This window comes from Cupressus sempervirens, chromosome 4 (assembly GCF_028749045.1).
Source record: "Cupressus sempervirens isolate cs-2001-9-10 chromosome 4, ASM2874904v1, whole genome shotgun sequence".
NCBI lineage: Eukaryota > Viridiplantae > Streptophyta > Pinopsida > Cupressales > Cupressaceae > Cupressus > Cupressus sempervirens.
In genome coordinates, this window is record NC_143121.1 from 594,387,369 (window position 1) to 594,403,434 (window position 16,066).

The following is a 16,066-nucleotide window of genomic DNA, read 5'->3' on the forward strand; positions in this document are numbered from 1 at the left end:
TCAAATTGATTCCATAAAGATGTTCATTTAGAAGGTGATAAAGAGTTTAGGATGGTAGGTTTGCGATGGACGATTATTGACAGCAACCAAATTTGGAGGAGATGTCAACATCGTGGTTGAAGATGCAGAGAAAAGGAGAAGACAATTAAAAAATTTAATCCCATATTGCCCATGCTAAGGAGTTTTTATATTTTTAAATACATAACCAATCAATATAAAGATGTCTTAAAGACACCACACCTTTTGAGATGCAAGGCTTGAGTGGAAGGGCCCACCTGTGGCTAGGCTAGAGGGGGTAATTTTGATTGACCACATACATGAAAATAAAAGATAGGAGGAGGATGTTAGCAGTACCACATGGTGTCAAATCATAGCATCATGGTGCAAATCATGCAATCGGGATGAAATTGCACAACAATGCAAAAAGGTGAAACTTAACTGCATCGTAGTCTCATGACAGAAAATGTTAAGTGGAGATAACTGCCTCGATGATGCAAAATGGTCTATTTTGTGGTTTTGCATGAGTTAACTATGGTTAAGCCATATTGGTTCTAAAGTTGCAAAATCCTTGGTTTTGCATGGTCATCGGGATTAAGTTGGAGGTAAGGTTAAGAGTTGCGATGGTACAAAATTGTGACATGTGGTAGAGTTTGCTGATAGGGTAGTGATGATTGTGTAGAATCTAGCCAATGGGAGGCTACCACATGGCGCCTACATGGAGGTCAATAGGAGTTTGACCCAAAATTGAAAAGAGGGGTCGAATATGAAATCATTTTTAAAAAAATAATTTCTTTTGATTTCCATTTGAAATTTTGATTTCTATTGACCTTCATTCAAAAATTTGAATGTGCAAAGCCTGAGATGAAAAATTTAAATATTTTTGAATATTTTCTATAGTTTAAACTATACGTTATTTTTAAATTTTTCATTTTAATCTCTGGACATGAACTAGGACCATATTTTTCAAATGAGTGTTAGAGGGGCAGTTGCCATCAGAAATGCACATTGCAATATACCGTTGGAATCGAGAGAAGATGAGCTATCCAGATATGGAAACACAAAAAGTGCAGGTATTAACCAGCACAAGCTATAAGAAGATTTGTAAAATGGGGGGCATTCTCGGTCGGAGAAAATTTCATGATTAAGCATCAAAATCAATTAGAGAGCAGATAATGAAGTTTGTTGACTCTAGATTTGGAGGAAAATGTTTCTAGAAATTATATTTTGCCTCTAAGGGTCATCTGGTGAGTGCTTATCCCTTTGCCTTAAAATTAGATCTTGCAAATCAGTTAGATGTTTCTATCATTCTGAAGATATTTTCAAGGAATTCTTCAACAACAAGAAAAGGATCTAATTTTCAATTACAGAGAGAGAGTAGAGAGATGTTCTTCATTGACAAATGGAGGTTTTCCAAGTGGACAAATGGCAGCATCTGATCTGATCCAGGAATTCTTCGTGTCTTCTTAATCTCTTAGCTTCTCTTTCTCTAGGGTTGTTGATGGTTGGTTATTTCCAGACTATTGAGCAGAGATCTAGTTGTGATCCCACCATTCATGCCTAGCATTTCTCTTGTAATGAATAGAAAGTTAGTGAATTACAGATAGTTCTAGTTTATTCAGCAATTTCAAAAAGTTTTTTTCATGCATCTTATTGTATTTGTTTCAAGGAAATGAATAAAAATGCAGCAGCAAGTTAATCTTCAGTCTAAATCTTGTCTCTTGTTCATGTTGTTTGTGATCCTTTTTGATATATGTACAAGGTGCATATTGTCCAGTTGCAATCTATTTTAGATCATATGTGTTGATATATTTTTCTTATGATTCAAGGAGTCATACAAAATTCTTAGTTTATCATCATAGGGTTGCAAATTAATATGAAATTCAGAAGTGATGCAAATGTATGATTCACAAGGTGATTAGATAGATCTGAAAGTCCTGATACATGAAATGTGTCAATGATTTCCAAGGATGTATGTTAGTGATTTGTAGAATTTCCCAATAGACAAGGCACTAATTAGCTACAGGATCAAGTGTTGTGTTGTTCATATCTTGGTTTTGCTAAAATTTATTATAGTCAAAATCATTTTCCCTTTTTTGTTGAAGAGTTGAAAAGTGTTACCCTCACTTAGCTTATTTAGTTCATATGTCATGATTATAGCTATTTCATGTCTATTTTGTTGGCATAAGTGTTAGAAGATTAAAGGTATTATCTTCTTTGTTAGATTCAAGTCTATGCTTTAGCACTGGTACCGTATGAATGAATCTAAGGTACAACTGCCTAGGTTTTGCAGAGCTTGAAGTAGAAGAAGGGTTTAGCCTTATAGTTGGCCCTGGTGTTTGAATAAGTATGTTGAATATGGGAATTAGCTACCCCTAGATGTATTATATTCCTACTACTAGGTTTTTGAAACACCAACATAAAGCAAGATTAGTTTGTAAGGGATATGCACAAGTGGAAGGAATTGACCGTGGAGAGACATTTCCCCCAGTTGCAAGGTTTAAAGGAGTAAGAAAATTGCTTTCATATGCTACTTACAAAGGATTCAAGGTATATCAAATGGATGTCAAATCTACATTTTTTAATAGAATCTTGGAAGAAGAAGTCTACATTGAACAACCTTAAGGATTTGTTGGACTTGACATAAAGAACATGGTATGCAAGTTGTACAAAGAATTGTATGACTTAAAAAAAAAAACTTAGGACATTATATGAAAGGTTAGATATATATTTGGTGACAATCAGATTTATAACAATCAATGATAATAAAAAACTTTATTTCAAAAGTGAATTTGAGGATAAGATATTCTTGGCTGAAATATTTGTTGATGATATCATATTTGGAGGGCATGATTTAATGTGCAAATAAATTTCTAATGAGATGAAGAAAGAATTTGAGATGCCAATGTTTGGAGAGATTAAATTCTTTGTTTATTTACAAGTCTATCAAATAAAAGGGGGTATATACATTACACAATCAAATTAATCAAGGAGATACTAAAGACCTTTTGAATGGAAGATTCAAGACCAATTGGAGCACCTACTTCTATTGGACATAAACTTTTTAAAAATGATGATTCTGGTAAAGTATCAATAAGACATTGTACAGGTTAATGATTAGAAAATTGCATATGTTATTCATAGCAAGCCTGACATTGAATTTTTTATTGGAATTGTTGCAATACTTTATGCTAATCCTAAGGAGAACTGCTTGATGGCTATTAAAAGGATATTGAGATATCTGAAAGGAAGAAAAGACTGTAGTTTGTGGTATAAGAAGAATGACAAGTTTGAGTTGAAAGTTTACATAGATGTTGATTGGCCTAGAAATATTGATGATAGAAAGAGTACAAGTGGGGGAGCTTTCTTTCTAGATGGGAGATTGATTTCATAGATAAGTAAGAAGTAAAATTGCATTCCTCAATCCACACCAAAAGCTAAATATGTTGCAACAGGAGCTAATTGTTCAAATATAGCATGGATCAAGCAATTTTTTGGAAGGTATGAAGGAAGATATCACTAAATCTATGGTGATATATTTTGATAACACAATTACTATAAATATATCCAAGAATCATGTGATGCACACAAAGACCAAGAACATTTCAATAAAGTATCGTTACTTAAGGGAATTAGTGCAAGACAAAGAAGTAAGACTTGAATATGTGAATACAAAGAAACAAATAGCTGATATATTCACTAAAGCATTACCCAAGGATTTATTTGTGTATCTAAGAGGTAAGTTAGCAATCATTCCCCTACCTGACAAAAATTAAGAAAAGATGCAACATTGCATAAATTGTTATGATCAAAATATCTTGCAAATTGATACAATAGGTCACACTTTAGGAATTGCATAAAGCTATGAAAAGAAGGACAAAGATTAAAGAGGGAGAGATATTTCAAAGATCAGTTAGTATAGAAGAGAGAGAGAGAGAGAGAGAGAGAGAGAGAGAGAGAGAGAGAGAGAGAGAGAGAGAGAGAGAGAGAGAGAGAGAGAGAGATGTGTGTGTGTGAGAGAGAGAGAGAGATGAGTACATGATGTCTTTGGCATTGTTTTCAAAGAGGGAAATTATGGATTTCAAGTTACCATTTAATATCTAAAAGAGTTGAGACATATGTCAAAGATGGAGTCAATGCAACTAGTAATGAAGAATCTCAATTGGTATTATAGAGGTCAAAGTGTAAAGGAAGTGTAAAGAGGGAGCATATTAGAGTTGCATGGATGAGAATCATGATGAAACTAAGGATATTAATGAAGATCAGATATAGAACACAAAGGGAGTTGATGGTAAAAATCCAAAGAACATTTTCTGGTATAAGAAGAATGACAAGTTTGAGTTGAAATTTTACATAGATGTTGATTGGCCTAGAAATATTGATGATAGAAAGAGTACAATTGGAGGAGCTTTCTTTCTAGAGAAGAGATTGATTCCATGGACATGTAACAAGAAAAATTGTATTTCTCAATCCACACCAAAAGTTGAATATGTTGTAGCAGCAGTTAAATATTCAAACATAGTGTGGATCAAGAAATTATTGGAAGGTATGAAGGAAGATATTAAAAAACTTGTCATGATATATTTTGATAACACAAGTACTATAAATATATCCAAGAATCGTGTGATGCACACAAAGACCAAGCACGTTTCATTTAAGTGGCATTACTTAAGGGAATTAGTGCAAGACAAAGAAGTAAGACTCGAATATGTGAATACAAAGAAACAAATAGCTAATATATTCACTAAGGAATTACCCAAGGATTTATTTGTGTATCTAAGAGGTAAGTTAGTGGCCATTCCCCTAGCTAAAGAAAACTAAGAAGAGATGCAATATTGCATCAATTGTTATAATCACATTATCTAACAAATTGATGGAATAGGTCACATTTTAGGAACTACCTAAAGTTGTGAAAAGAAGGACAAAGATGAAAGAGGAGGGGATATTTCAAAGATCAGTTAGCATAGAAGATAGAGAGGGAGATGTGTACATGATTGTTAGGATTTAACCACAAACAGAAATAAAAATTACATGCAAATATAAACAATATCATAAAATAATAGATCACACAAAAAAAAGAACACAAGATACCAAGATTTAACGTGGTTCACCTAATCCCTAGGCTACATCCATCAAACAATAAGTCCAATACTATTAATGATCCAATGATTACAACCTGATTATAATTCGTAATCCCTTATAGCTCAATACCACCACAAGAACCAATTTTTGCATCACCTTATGAAATAATCCCTTTTCCTAAGCCCTTTTATACAAGTATTTTTGCCAATCTAGGGTTTAAATTAGTTACAACATCACGGCCATAAATTGGCGATTATAAACAATAGCCAATTGGAAAATATTAGCCTTTGGCAAATAGTAGCCCACCATTGGCGAATAGTAGCCCAAAAATTTAATGAAGTATGTATAGTATTTTCCTAATCAGTTACAACAAACTAACAATCTCCCACTTGGGGACTAATCAAACTCCACACTAGACAACAATCTCCCACTAGGAGACTGATCTTGTAGCAATATTGCTACCACATGATGCTCCCATTGAATCAAACCACCATAGACTTTGATGTTGTTTTATGCCTATTTAGTCTAAAAGACCAAATGAAGTTGGAGAGGAATTCATCTTCTCCCTTGTCACTACCTCTGTAAACATATATGATGGATTTTCATCTATACGTATCTTATCCAACTTTAACTATCCATCATCCAAAACTGATCGAATGAAATGGTGCCGCAATTGAATGTGTTTTGTCTTTGAATGCAAGGTTGAATTCTTGCCAAGATGAATGAAACTCCAACTATTTGTAAACAAATAATTAACCCTCTAAGGGTGTGCCAATTCTTACAAGAAGAACTAAAGCCATATCATCTCCTTGGCTTCCTCTGTAGTAGCAACATACTCTACCTCTGTAGTTGATAAATCATTAACCTTTTGTAACCTAGAAACCTAGCTCATTGTTGCCCCACCAATAGTAAATACATAACCTGTAGTACTCCACCTAGTATCAATATCCCCTACCAAATCTGAGTCAACATAGCCCTATAAATCAGTATTAGAGCCCCAAAAATGTAAACACTTACTAGATGTTCCTATCAAATATTTGAGAATCTATTTTACTACATTACAATGCTCAATTCTTGGATGACTCATTTACCTACTAATGACTCCCACTACATGTGCAATATATGGCCTAGTACATACCATAGCATACATCAAGCTTCCTACAGTTGAAACATAGGGTACCTTGGACATCTTACCCTCCTCTTCTTGTGTCTTTGGACACATCTCCTTAGTCAACTTCAAATGACCAGGTAAAGGTCTGCTAACAACTTTAGCATTCTTCATAGAGAAACATTACAACATCTTCTCAACATAATCAACTTGAGATAGCATTAATTTCTTGTTCTTCCTATCTCTGCAAACCTTCATACCAAGGATTTGTCTTTCTGCCCCCAAATCCTTCATAGCAAATGCATGTGCTAAATGGCATTTCAACCCCTTCTTGTGATCCATGTTAGAACTAGCTACAACCATATCATCAACATATAAAAATAAAATAATGTAGCTGTCATCATCCAACCTCTTAAAATAAACACAATGATCTGAATGACACCTACTATATCAATGCTCATGCATAAAACTATCAAATTTCAGCTACCATTGCCAAGGTGCTTGCTTCAAGTTATAAACTTTTCTTCAATCTACACACTAGGTTCTCCTTACCTTTGACCTCAAATCCCTATGGTTGTTCCATATATATCTCTTCATTTAAATCACTATGAAGGAAGTTTGTTTTAACATCAAGCTACTCTAAATGCAAATCTTCATTAGCCACAATACTTATAATAGTGTGAATAGAAGTCATTTTAACAACAAGAGAGAATATCTCATCAAAATCAATGCCTTTTTCTATGCAAATCCTTTTACAACTAACCTGGCTTTAAATCTTTTCTTACCTCCTTCCTCTTCTTTCAACCTGTAAACTAGATTATTATGTAAAGCCCTTTTACCTATAGGCAACTTGCATAAATCCCATGTCTTATTTTTCAACAAAGAGTCCATTTCACCTTTCATTGTAGACTCCCACTGAATCTTAGTATCCACCTACACAGCTTCTTCATAACATTCAGGTTCACCAATATTTGTTAGTAAAATAGAATGCATAGAGGGAGAAAATCTTTCTGGATGTCTAATAAGCCTTGTTGACCATCTAAAATTCACTAGTGTGTGTGATATTTGTTGTTGTGTTTGTTGTACATCATGAGGATTTGCTAGAACATCATCTTTTGGAGTTTCATCCAACACTACATAAACATCTTCTTTCTTCTCATGTTGTTGCAATAGAGCTTTGTACAACACTTTCTTATTGAATATGACATCCCTGCTTCTTACAATTTTACAATTTTCAAAATTCCAAAGCCTATAACCAAATTCATTAATGTCATAACCAACAAATACACATTTCTTTGACTTAGCTTCTAGCTCGATTCTATTTTTAGAATCTATATGAGCAAATGCTTCACAACTGAAGGTTTTGAGAAAAGAATAACTCACCTTCTTACCAGTCCATGCTTCCTCTGGAATACTACAAGCCAAAGGAGTAGAGGGACCTCTATTAATCAAATATGTAGGAGTATTGACAACCTCCACCCACATGTGTAAGGGCAACCCAGCATGCAACCCCGTGCTCCTTGCACACTTCATTATAGTCCTATTCATCGTTTAACCACTCCATTTTCCTGTGGAGCCCTTGGAACAGTTTTCTATATATGAATACCATTAGTGGAGCAATAATCTTCAAATTAATGACTACAATACTCACCACCAATATTAGATTTGAGACATTTTAATTTCTTTCTAGTTTTATTTTCAACCAAGCATTTCCATTTCTTAAAAGTTTGAAATGCATCAGATTTATGTCTAAGGAAATAAACCCATACTTTTCTAGTTGCATCATCAATAAATATAACATAATAATGAGAGCCACCAAGGGAAGATACCTAAGCCAGTCCCCATACATCTATATGCACAAGCTCTAATTTCTCCCTTTTATTTTCCTTCCCAATCTTCACAAAACTCACTCTTTTTTATTTTCCATACCCACAACTTTTACAAAAATCCATATTAACACATTTCAGACCTGGTAAAACTTTCTTTGAATGAAGTAATTTCATACCTTTCTCACTCATGTGCTCAAGTCTGTTGTGCCACAACATTGTATCAGAATCTACAGCAGCTATTTGTTCTCCCTGCTTAACTGCAGTAACTATTCTTGAACATTAATTTTTCTCTGAAATAATTAAAGTAGAAGGAACAATATGACCTATACAAATATATAAGGTTCCTATTTTCACACTTATTTTTACTACAAGGGAACCTTTTAAAACCTTCCAATTTTTATCATTAAAAGTAACTACACAACCCTCATCATCGAGTTGCCCTACTGAAATTAAATTCCTACTCAGCCTTGGAACATGTCTTACCTTATGTAGTAGCCAATGATTCCCATTTTGCAACTTAATCTTGACTTTTCCATTTCCAACAATCTAACAGGGTTTATTATCCCCTAAATAAACAAGTCTGAAATCCCCTTGGATATAATCATTAATCTAACAGGGTTTATTATCCCCTAAATAAACAAGTCTGAAATCCCCTTGGATATAATCAATCAAATAACCTCTATGAGGTGTAGCATGAAATGAAGCACTAGAATCTAAAACCCATGAATCATCAATACTTTCTAAAAATAGTTACCACATTTTCCTCCTTGTCTCCATCTTGCTTTTCCCCTTCATTTTTCTTTCATGTCTAGTAGTCTTTCTTTTTATGCCCTAGTTTACCACAGTATCAGTAGTCATTTGGTCCTCTCGATTGAGACCTCTTCTCTTTTGACTATCCTCTTGATTTCTCATGATTTCTAGAATTACTTCCTCTCTCAGTCATTCTACCTCTACTTTGTGCATTCAAAGCACTTCCTGATGTAGATCCACTTGAGGTTTTCCTATGAGTTTCCTCACTTAGAATAACATCGATCACATCATCATATTTTAGGGTATTAGATCCAAAAACATAATTATTCATAGTCATTGCCAAGCCATTCCAGCTTTCAGGAAAAGAACACAAAATCAAGAGAGCTCTAATTTCTTCATCAAAATTAAACCCACAAAAGATAACTGACTAGTAATAGTATTAAACTTATTGAAATGATATGCAACAAATCCACCTTCTCTCATTTTCATATTAAATACACTTCATGAGAAATAATTTGTTTGAAGCAAAGGGCTTTTCATACAATTTCATTAGGGTTTTCGTCATCTTTCCTTTGTAATGTTAAATGTCACCAATGGTGCCAAGCATAATCGAATGCTTCCAAGTGCCCTTCTATCTAAAATATCCTAGTCATAATTTGACATAGATCCCTGATTCTTGGTTTCGGCTTCCATAAATCCTTTTGATAGAGATAGTCTTCCATTTGCATCTTCTATAACTGAAAGTTCTACCCATTAAACTTGTCAACCCTCAGCTTACCCTTGTTTTCCATCGCTCCCACTCAACCATGAGACTTTCTTGCAAAGGATAACTAAAAAATGACCTCGCTTTAATACCATTTGTTAGGATTTAACCACGGATAGAAATAAAAATTACATGCAAATATAAACAATATCAAAAAATAATAGATCACACAGAAAAAAGAACACAAGACACCAAGATTTAACATGGTTCAACCAATCTATGGGCTACGTCCACCAAACAACAAGTCCAATATTATTACGATCTAGTGATTACAACCTAATTACAATTTGTAATCCCTTACAGATCAATACCGCCGCAAGAACCAATTTTTGGATCACCTTATGAAACAATCCCTAACCCTAAGCCCTTTTGTACAAGTATTTTTGCCGCTTTAGGATTAAAATTAGTTACAATATGTCAGCCATAAATTGGTGAATATTAGCTAGTGGCGAATAGTAGCCCACCATTGGCGAATAGCAGCCCAAAAATTTTATGAAGTATGTACAGTACTTCCCTGATTAGTCACTACAAACTAAAAATCTCCCACCTAGGGACTGATCAGACTCCACACTAGAAAATAATATCCTTCATAGCAAATGCATGTGCTAGTAGGCATTTCAGTCCCTTAATGTTTAGTATAGAAGATAGAGAGGGAGATGTGTACATGATGTCTTTGGCATTGTTTTCAAAGAGAGATTATGGATTCCAAGTTACCATTCAATATCTAAAAGAGCTGAGAGATATGTCAAAGAGGGAGTCAATACAATTGGTAATGAAGAATCTGAATTGGTATCATAGAAGGAGAAGTGTAAAGGAAGTAAAAAGAGGGAGCGTATTAGAGATTGCATGGATAAGAATCAAAATAAAACTAAGGATATTAATGAAGATCTGATATAGAACACAAAAGGAGTTGATAGTGAAAATCCAAAGAACACTTTTTCCATTGCATGATAACTAAAGGTGTTGTTGTCAATGCCAAAGAGGGAGATTGTTGGAACTACAATTGGAAAAATTGTTATGTTTTCAGTAACATCAATACTTATTGATAAGACATTTTCTAATAGTACAGAGTGCCATATTATTTGATTGATGAAGAGGATTTGAAAAGAGGCATTAATGCAGGAGCATCTTGTATTAAAAAATAAAAGGGGAAATATTTTTGTTTTTGTCTTCTTTTTTAAATTTTTTTTTAAAAAATTTGGGGAGGAGAGAGAAAGTGACAAAAATTAGAACGAAAAAAATTAAAATAAATTAAAAATGGAGAAAAGAGGGAAAAGGGATTTAATAGGTGGCATTATTAAATGTAACTTGTGTCTAGAGGGTTTATTTAATGTAACTTGCTAGTGGTCAACTTGTGGCTTGGTTTGGTATAAGTAGAGGGCTTTGTCTTGTCATTATTCATTTGAAGCAAGAGGAGTGAGTATGGAGAGTAGTTGAAGAGTAAATTTTTCCTAAGTCTATGGATAGAGCGCTGACTATGAGGTACTTCACAATAGGATTGTGATTAATCATCCAACTTGGAGGAGAGCATGGAAGATGGAGTAGCTGAGTGAGAGAAGATTTCTGTAGTTTGTGGATAGAGCACCAAATGTGAGGTAGTTTACACTTGGATCTTGGATAAAGTTTGAGAAGAACTAGTAACTACGGCTTGAAAAATGAGGAGAATTCTTGGTGGGCTTGTGAGCACAAGTTGAGATCTTCCTTGGAGGTTTCTATCAGAGTGTGGATCTAGACTGACTAGGGTTTGGATTGGATCTTGAGGCATCTTGCAAAATTGTTATTGTAATTGCTATTATATTTGGTCATAACGTGGAAGGCCTTACAACCCAGCGCATTGCATGTAAATAGTTATTTTATGAATAAAGAGTTGTGATTTGGTATCAGATCTTGCATTGTTATTTTGTTTCCACTGTGTGTTTATTTGTTGGGGGCTAGGACATCTCCTTTGGGGATTCTCCTACCTTGAGAATTAATGAGACAATAGCTTGGGTGGATGTTGTTGTGGATGTTGTTTTTTCTAAAAGAGTTGAGGAACCAAAGAGGAAAGTTTATGCTATTGGATTTGGATTCTACTTATCTAGAAGAGAGTTTTCTGGACAGTTAGAAGACTTGTTTGAGAGAGAGAATATGTCATAGCAAGGTCAAGGTGGAAGAGTTTGGCTTTATTGATCAGTTTGTGGAGCCTAATACAAAACCTACAGAGCAACTAGAGGCTGTTGTTGAGGATATTCGAAACCTTGTTGATGTTGGGATGGAGATTGGTTTTCATGATTATTTGGTTGAGTCTGACATGGAGATTGTAGAGCACTCGATCGTAGCTGATCTAGTTGCTATTGGTGGTGACTTGTATTTTGCAAAGCATCTTGTTGTGAGCAATGAAACCGTTGGTGTTGTGAATTTGGAATGTGTAGATGGAGATCTTCATATTGCTATTGCTATGGAGTTTATTTTTGCTAGTGTGGATTCACTAGTTACAGATGTGGATGAGGGTTTTCTAATGAAGTATTATGTTCAATTTTTTCTTGGGAGTGAGCATGTTGATTGGATGGTCGAGATTCTAGTGTTTGACAGAGTGATGCAGATGTGGATGATTTGCATGTTAGTTTTCTTGCCTCTGTTGGGAAGATGGTTACAGATATTTCTTTTGGCATCAAAGTGTGGGACACACTTTTCTATCTACCTAGGGAGTCTGATGCAAGAGCATCTTGCATCAAAAAATAAAAGGGGAAATTTTTTGTTTTTGCTTTTTTGCTTTTCAAAAAAAAAAAAAAAATTTAAAAAACCAAAAAAAATTGGGGAGGAGAGAGAAAGTGACAAAAATTAGAAGAAAAAAATTAAAATAAATAAAAATGGAGAAAAGAGGGAAAAGGTATTTAATAGGTGGCATTATTAAATGTAACTTGTGGCTAGAGTTTATTTAATGTAACTTGCTAAGCCAACTTGTGACTTGAGGGTTTATTTAGTGTAACTTGCTAGTGGCTAACTTGTGGCTTAATTTGGTGTAATTAGAGGGCTTTATCTTGTCATTATTCATTCATTTGGATGCTGAGGAGTGAGTGTGGAGTAGCTAAAGAGTGAGTTTTTCTTGAGTCTGTGAACAGAGCGCCAAATGTGAGGCAGTTTACAAAAGGACTATGATTAATCATCCAGCTTGGAGGAAAGCATGGAAGATGGAGTAGCTGAGTGAGAGAAGATTTACATAGTGTGTGGACAAAGTGTCAAATGTGAGGAAATTTACACTTGGATCTTGGATAGAGTTTGAGAAGAGCTAGTAGCTGCAACTTAGAAAACAAGGAGATTGCTTGGTGGGCTTGTGAGCACAAGTTGAGATCTTCCTTGGAGGTTTCTACAGAGTGTGGATCTAGACTAGCTAGGTTTGGATTGGATCTTGAGGGATCTTGCATAATTGTTATTGTAATTGCTATTATATTTGGTCATAACTGGGAAGGCCTTACAGCCTGACACATTACATGTAAATAGTTATTTTATGAATAAAGAGTTGTGATTTGGTATTAGATCTTACATTGTTATTTTGTTTCCATTGTGTGGTTATTTGTTGGGGGCTAGAACATATCCTTTGGGGATTCTCCTACCTTGCTCTGTGTCAGGCATAACAAGATGAACTAGTAAAGTGGTTGAGTAAAGAAGAGTAAGTATGATGCAATTACAAAGGGCTTGATGAGTTAGCATTTGATAAGTTAATATGTCAGTTAATCACTATATGAAGTAAAGAAGAATGATGAGTTGAAATGTAGAAGAGATGATTGATAGAAGTCAATAAGTTAAGTAAAACATGAGTTTGACCAAGCAATAGATTACTAGATCAATGAAGATGTTAAGCATTACCAAGCAGAAGATTAAGAAATTTAAGTATTAGACGATTGATGGTTCATCAACTTCTATGTGGTTTTCTCTCTTTCCCCATTTTTAGAGGTTGCATTTCTTTACATTGTACATGGGTACCTAACATGGACCTGTTGTCGGGACCCATTCTGCATTTCATCTTAGTTTTTGTAAGCTTAAGTGCATTCCCCTAAGTTGCACTTAAGGGGGGGTGTTAGAGTAAATAATTATTATTTACCCTTTTACTTAAGTTCACATTAATTTATTAGTTGTAGTTTAGGAGTTGTTGACAACACGGGAGTTTGTTCCTATCTAAGTCATACTTATCTTCTCACCTTGATCAAGGATATCCCACCTTTTGTGGACATATGCTTAGTTGTCAACCTTATCTCATAGTACTTTCTAGCACTTTCTAATCTTGTTCTACAAGCTTCCTAGAGGCCTTTATATTTGGGCTCTCCTATTGTAATATCATATTGTATAGCAATTCTTTGTTGCAATATTTTTCTCTCTCTGTCCATTTAGTTTCTCCAAGCTCCACCCTTCCTTCTTTGGTTTCCCTTCAATAGGTTATTTGCATGCAGGTGATCTTGGTGAGCTGTGAAGTTGGCTTTCATCAACTTTTGTAGTAATGACAAAGAAAGATGAAGTGAAATTGAAGTAATGACTGAGTGCAGTGATGGCCAAACGAGGCAATGTAAGCTGAGTGAGACAGATCAGCAGTGACCAAGATGAAGAACATAATGATGACCAAGTGTCCGCATATTAATATATTATGAAAGAATCAAGACTTGAGGCCAACAAGGTTGAATTTATGAATCAATAAAAGTGTGCTAAAGGATTGATGAGATGGAATATTTAATGTATGAATTGAGTTTGTTAAGTGATCGAAGGCAAGGATTCAATGAAAATTTTATAGAAGTTTCAAGAAAAGAAGTAGAAAGACAATACAATGAATAGATTCAATGAATTTTATCAAACCCTAAGATCTACAGTTATGTTTAAGTGGAGAAAGAATAAACCTATCTATTTAAGGAGGAATATGAGATGTTCTTCTTGTCGGTTAGGCTAGAAAATTTGTGAAGAACAAGTGGAAGAACATAGTTGTATAGGAAAAGTGAGAAGTTGGTAAAAGAGAGATTGCTTGAAGTGTTGTCAAGCATATCAGACATGGGGAATGTGATGAAGACCATTCAATGAACCATGAACAAGCTGAATTGAGATTTGAACATGCAAAGTGAGTTGTGTTTTATCAAATTAACATAGTTGTTACTTTCTAACCATTTTGGCAATAAAATCCTTTAATCAAAGTTGACCTAATAGTCGTGTTGTAAATCCTTTAATCAAGGTAACAAACTCATGGGATGTTTTAAAAACCTCTTACAAGGCCACTCCTAATAGGGTGATTAAATCCTTTACCAGGGTCACCACTAATAGTATGTTTTGTTTTACCTGGGTTGGCTCTTAACTGAGCTCACTTCAGAAGAGTGAAAAAGTGGTAGCATGTTACTTGTGGTTTTTTCCAAAATTGGGCTTCTACATTAAATCTTGGTGTCATGCTTGTGTGAATGTTGTTTTCATGTTTCATATTATTTACTATTACATGTTTCTACAATTCAGCTAACATTAAAATAGAGAGCTAAGTGTTGAACTGAATAAATTGAGTTAGTGATGGTTTTCTATATAGATAGAGTGGATTTATGAGATTGATCAAGTTGTTTGGATTTGTTAAAATTTGAATTGGTATATCTAGACCCAAGGATAACTGATTCACCCACTTAGTTATTCTAATTATTCTAACAAATTCATTAACAAATGCTTTGTCAATATGATATCAAACCTATCTCAAGATAATATTACCAGAACATATGAAAATTTTACTTTTATGTTTAGTAGTCTTGAACATATCTTCTATGATGTCAAAAGTAGCTTCCTTCTAGCCCATACACTTATATCTGCTCCCTATGAAGCTCATTGAATAAAATAGTCAAATTGTGTAGTGTATTATTGCTTCATACTTAGATAATTTTCTAAGTTACTTAACACTAAACTCAATACTTATCTTCAGTGACTCTAATACATCATAATTTTTCCATTAATGACAACTCCTATGAAATTACCTCAACCAAATTGCTAACACTTTACCCTCCAAAGCCTTTATTTTGAGAAGGAGCTCCTTAATTTTATGAAACAACCACTTAGTAACCCTCTAATGATCTAGGACCTCATTCCTAGTAGAAAAAAGGACATTGAGCCCAGTTTCCCTACTAGCATGACTGATAATAAGCATAGAGGAGTCAATCAGTTAATCTAAGTTTACATCTCTTGTCTCCTTTCCCTTGAAAACCCAATTACATTTCTATTGTGTGATACTAATCAACAACTCCTCCAAACTTAGATCCCTCTAGTTCTCAGTCTCCTTAGCCTAAGAAGATTCATCTTTAAGGTTCTCTTCTTCAAGGAAATAAATATTGTCAGTGGCAAGAAAATTGTGGCCAGGGGGACGAAGTCCCTTAATGTTCTCCTTACCTTTATATTCTATCATTTTTTGTTTGTATGTTAACATCATCATGTAGAGGGGGGTTAGTGACCTTCTAAGACTAAAATTCCATTGATGTTAGCATTGAGAGAAGCAAACAAGTAGAAAGAAATGGAGACTTTTCTATTGCGCCAAAAATGATTCAAAATTACAAA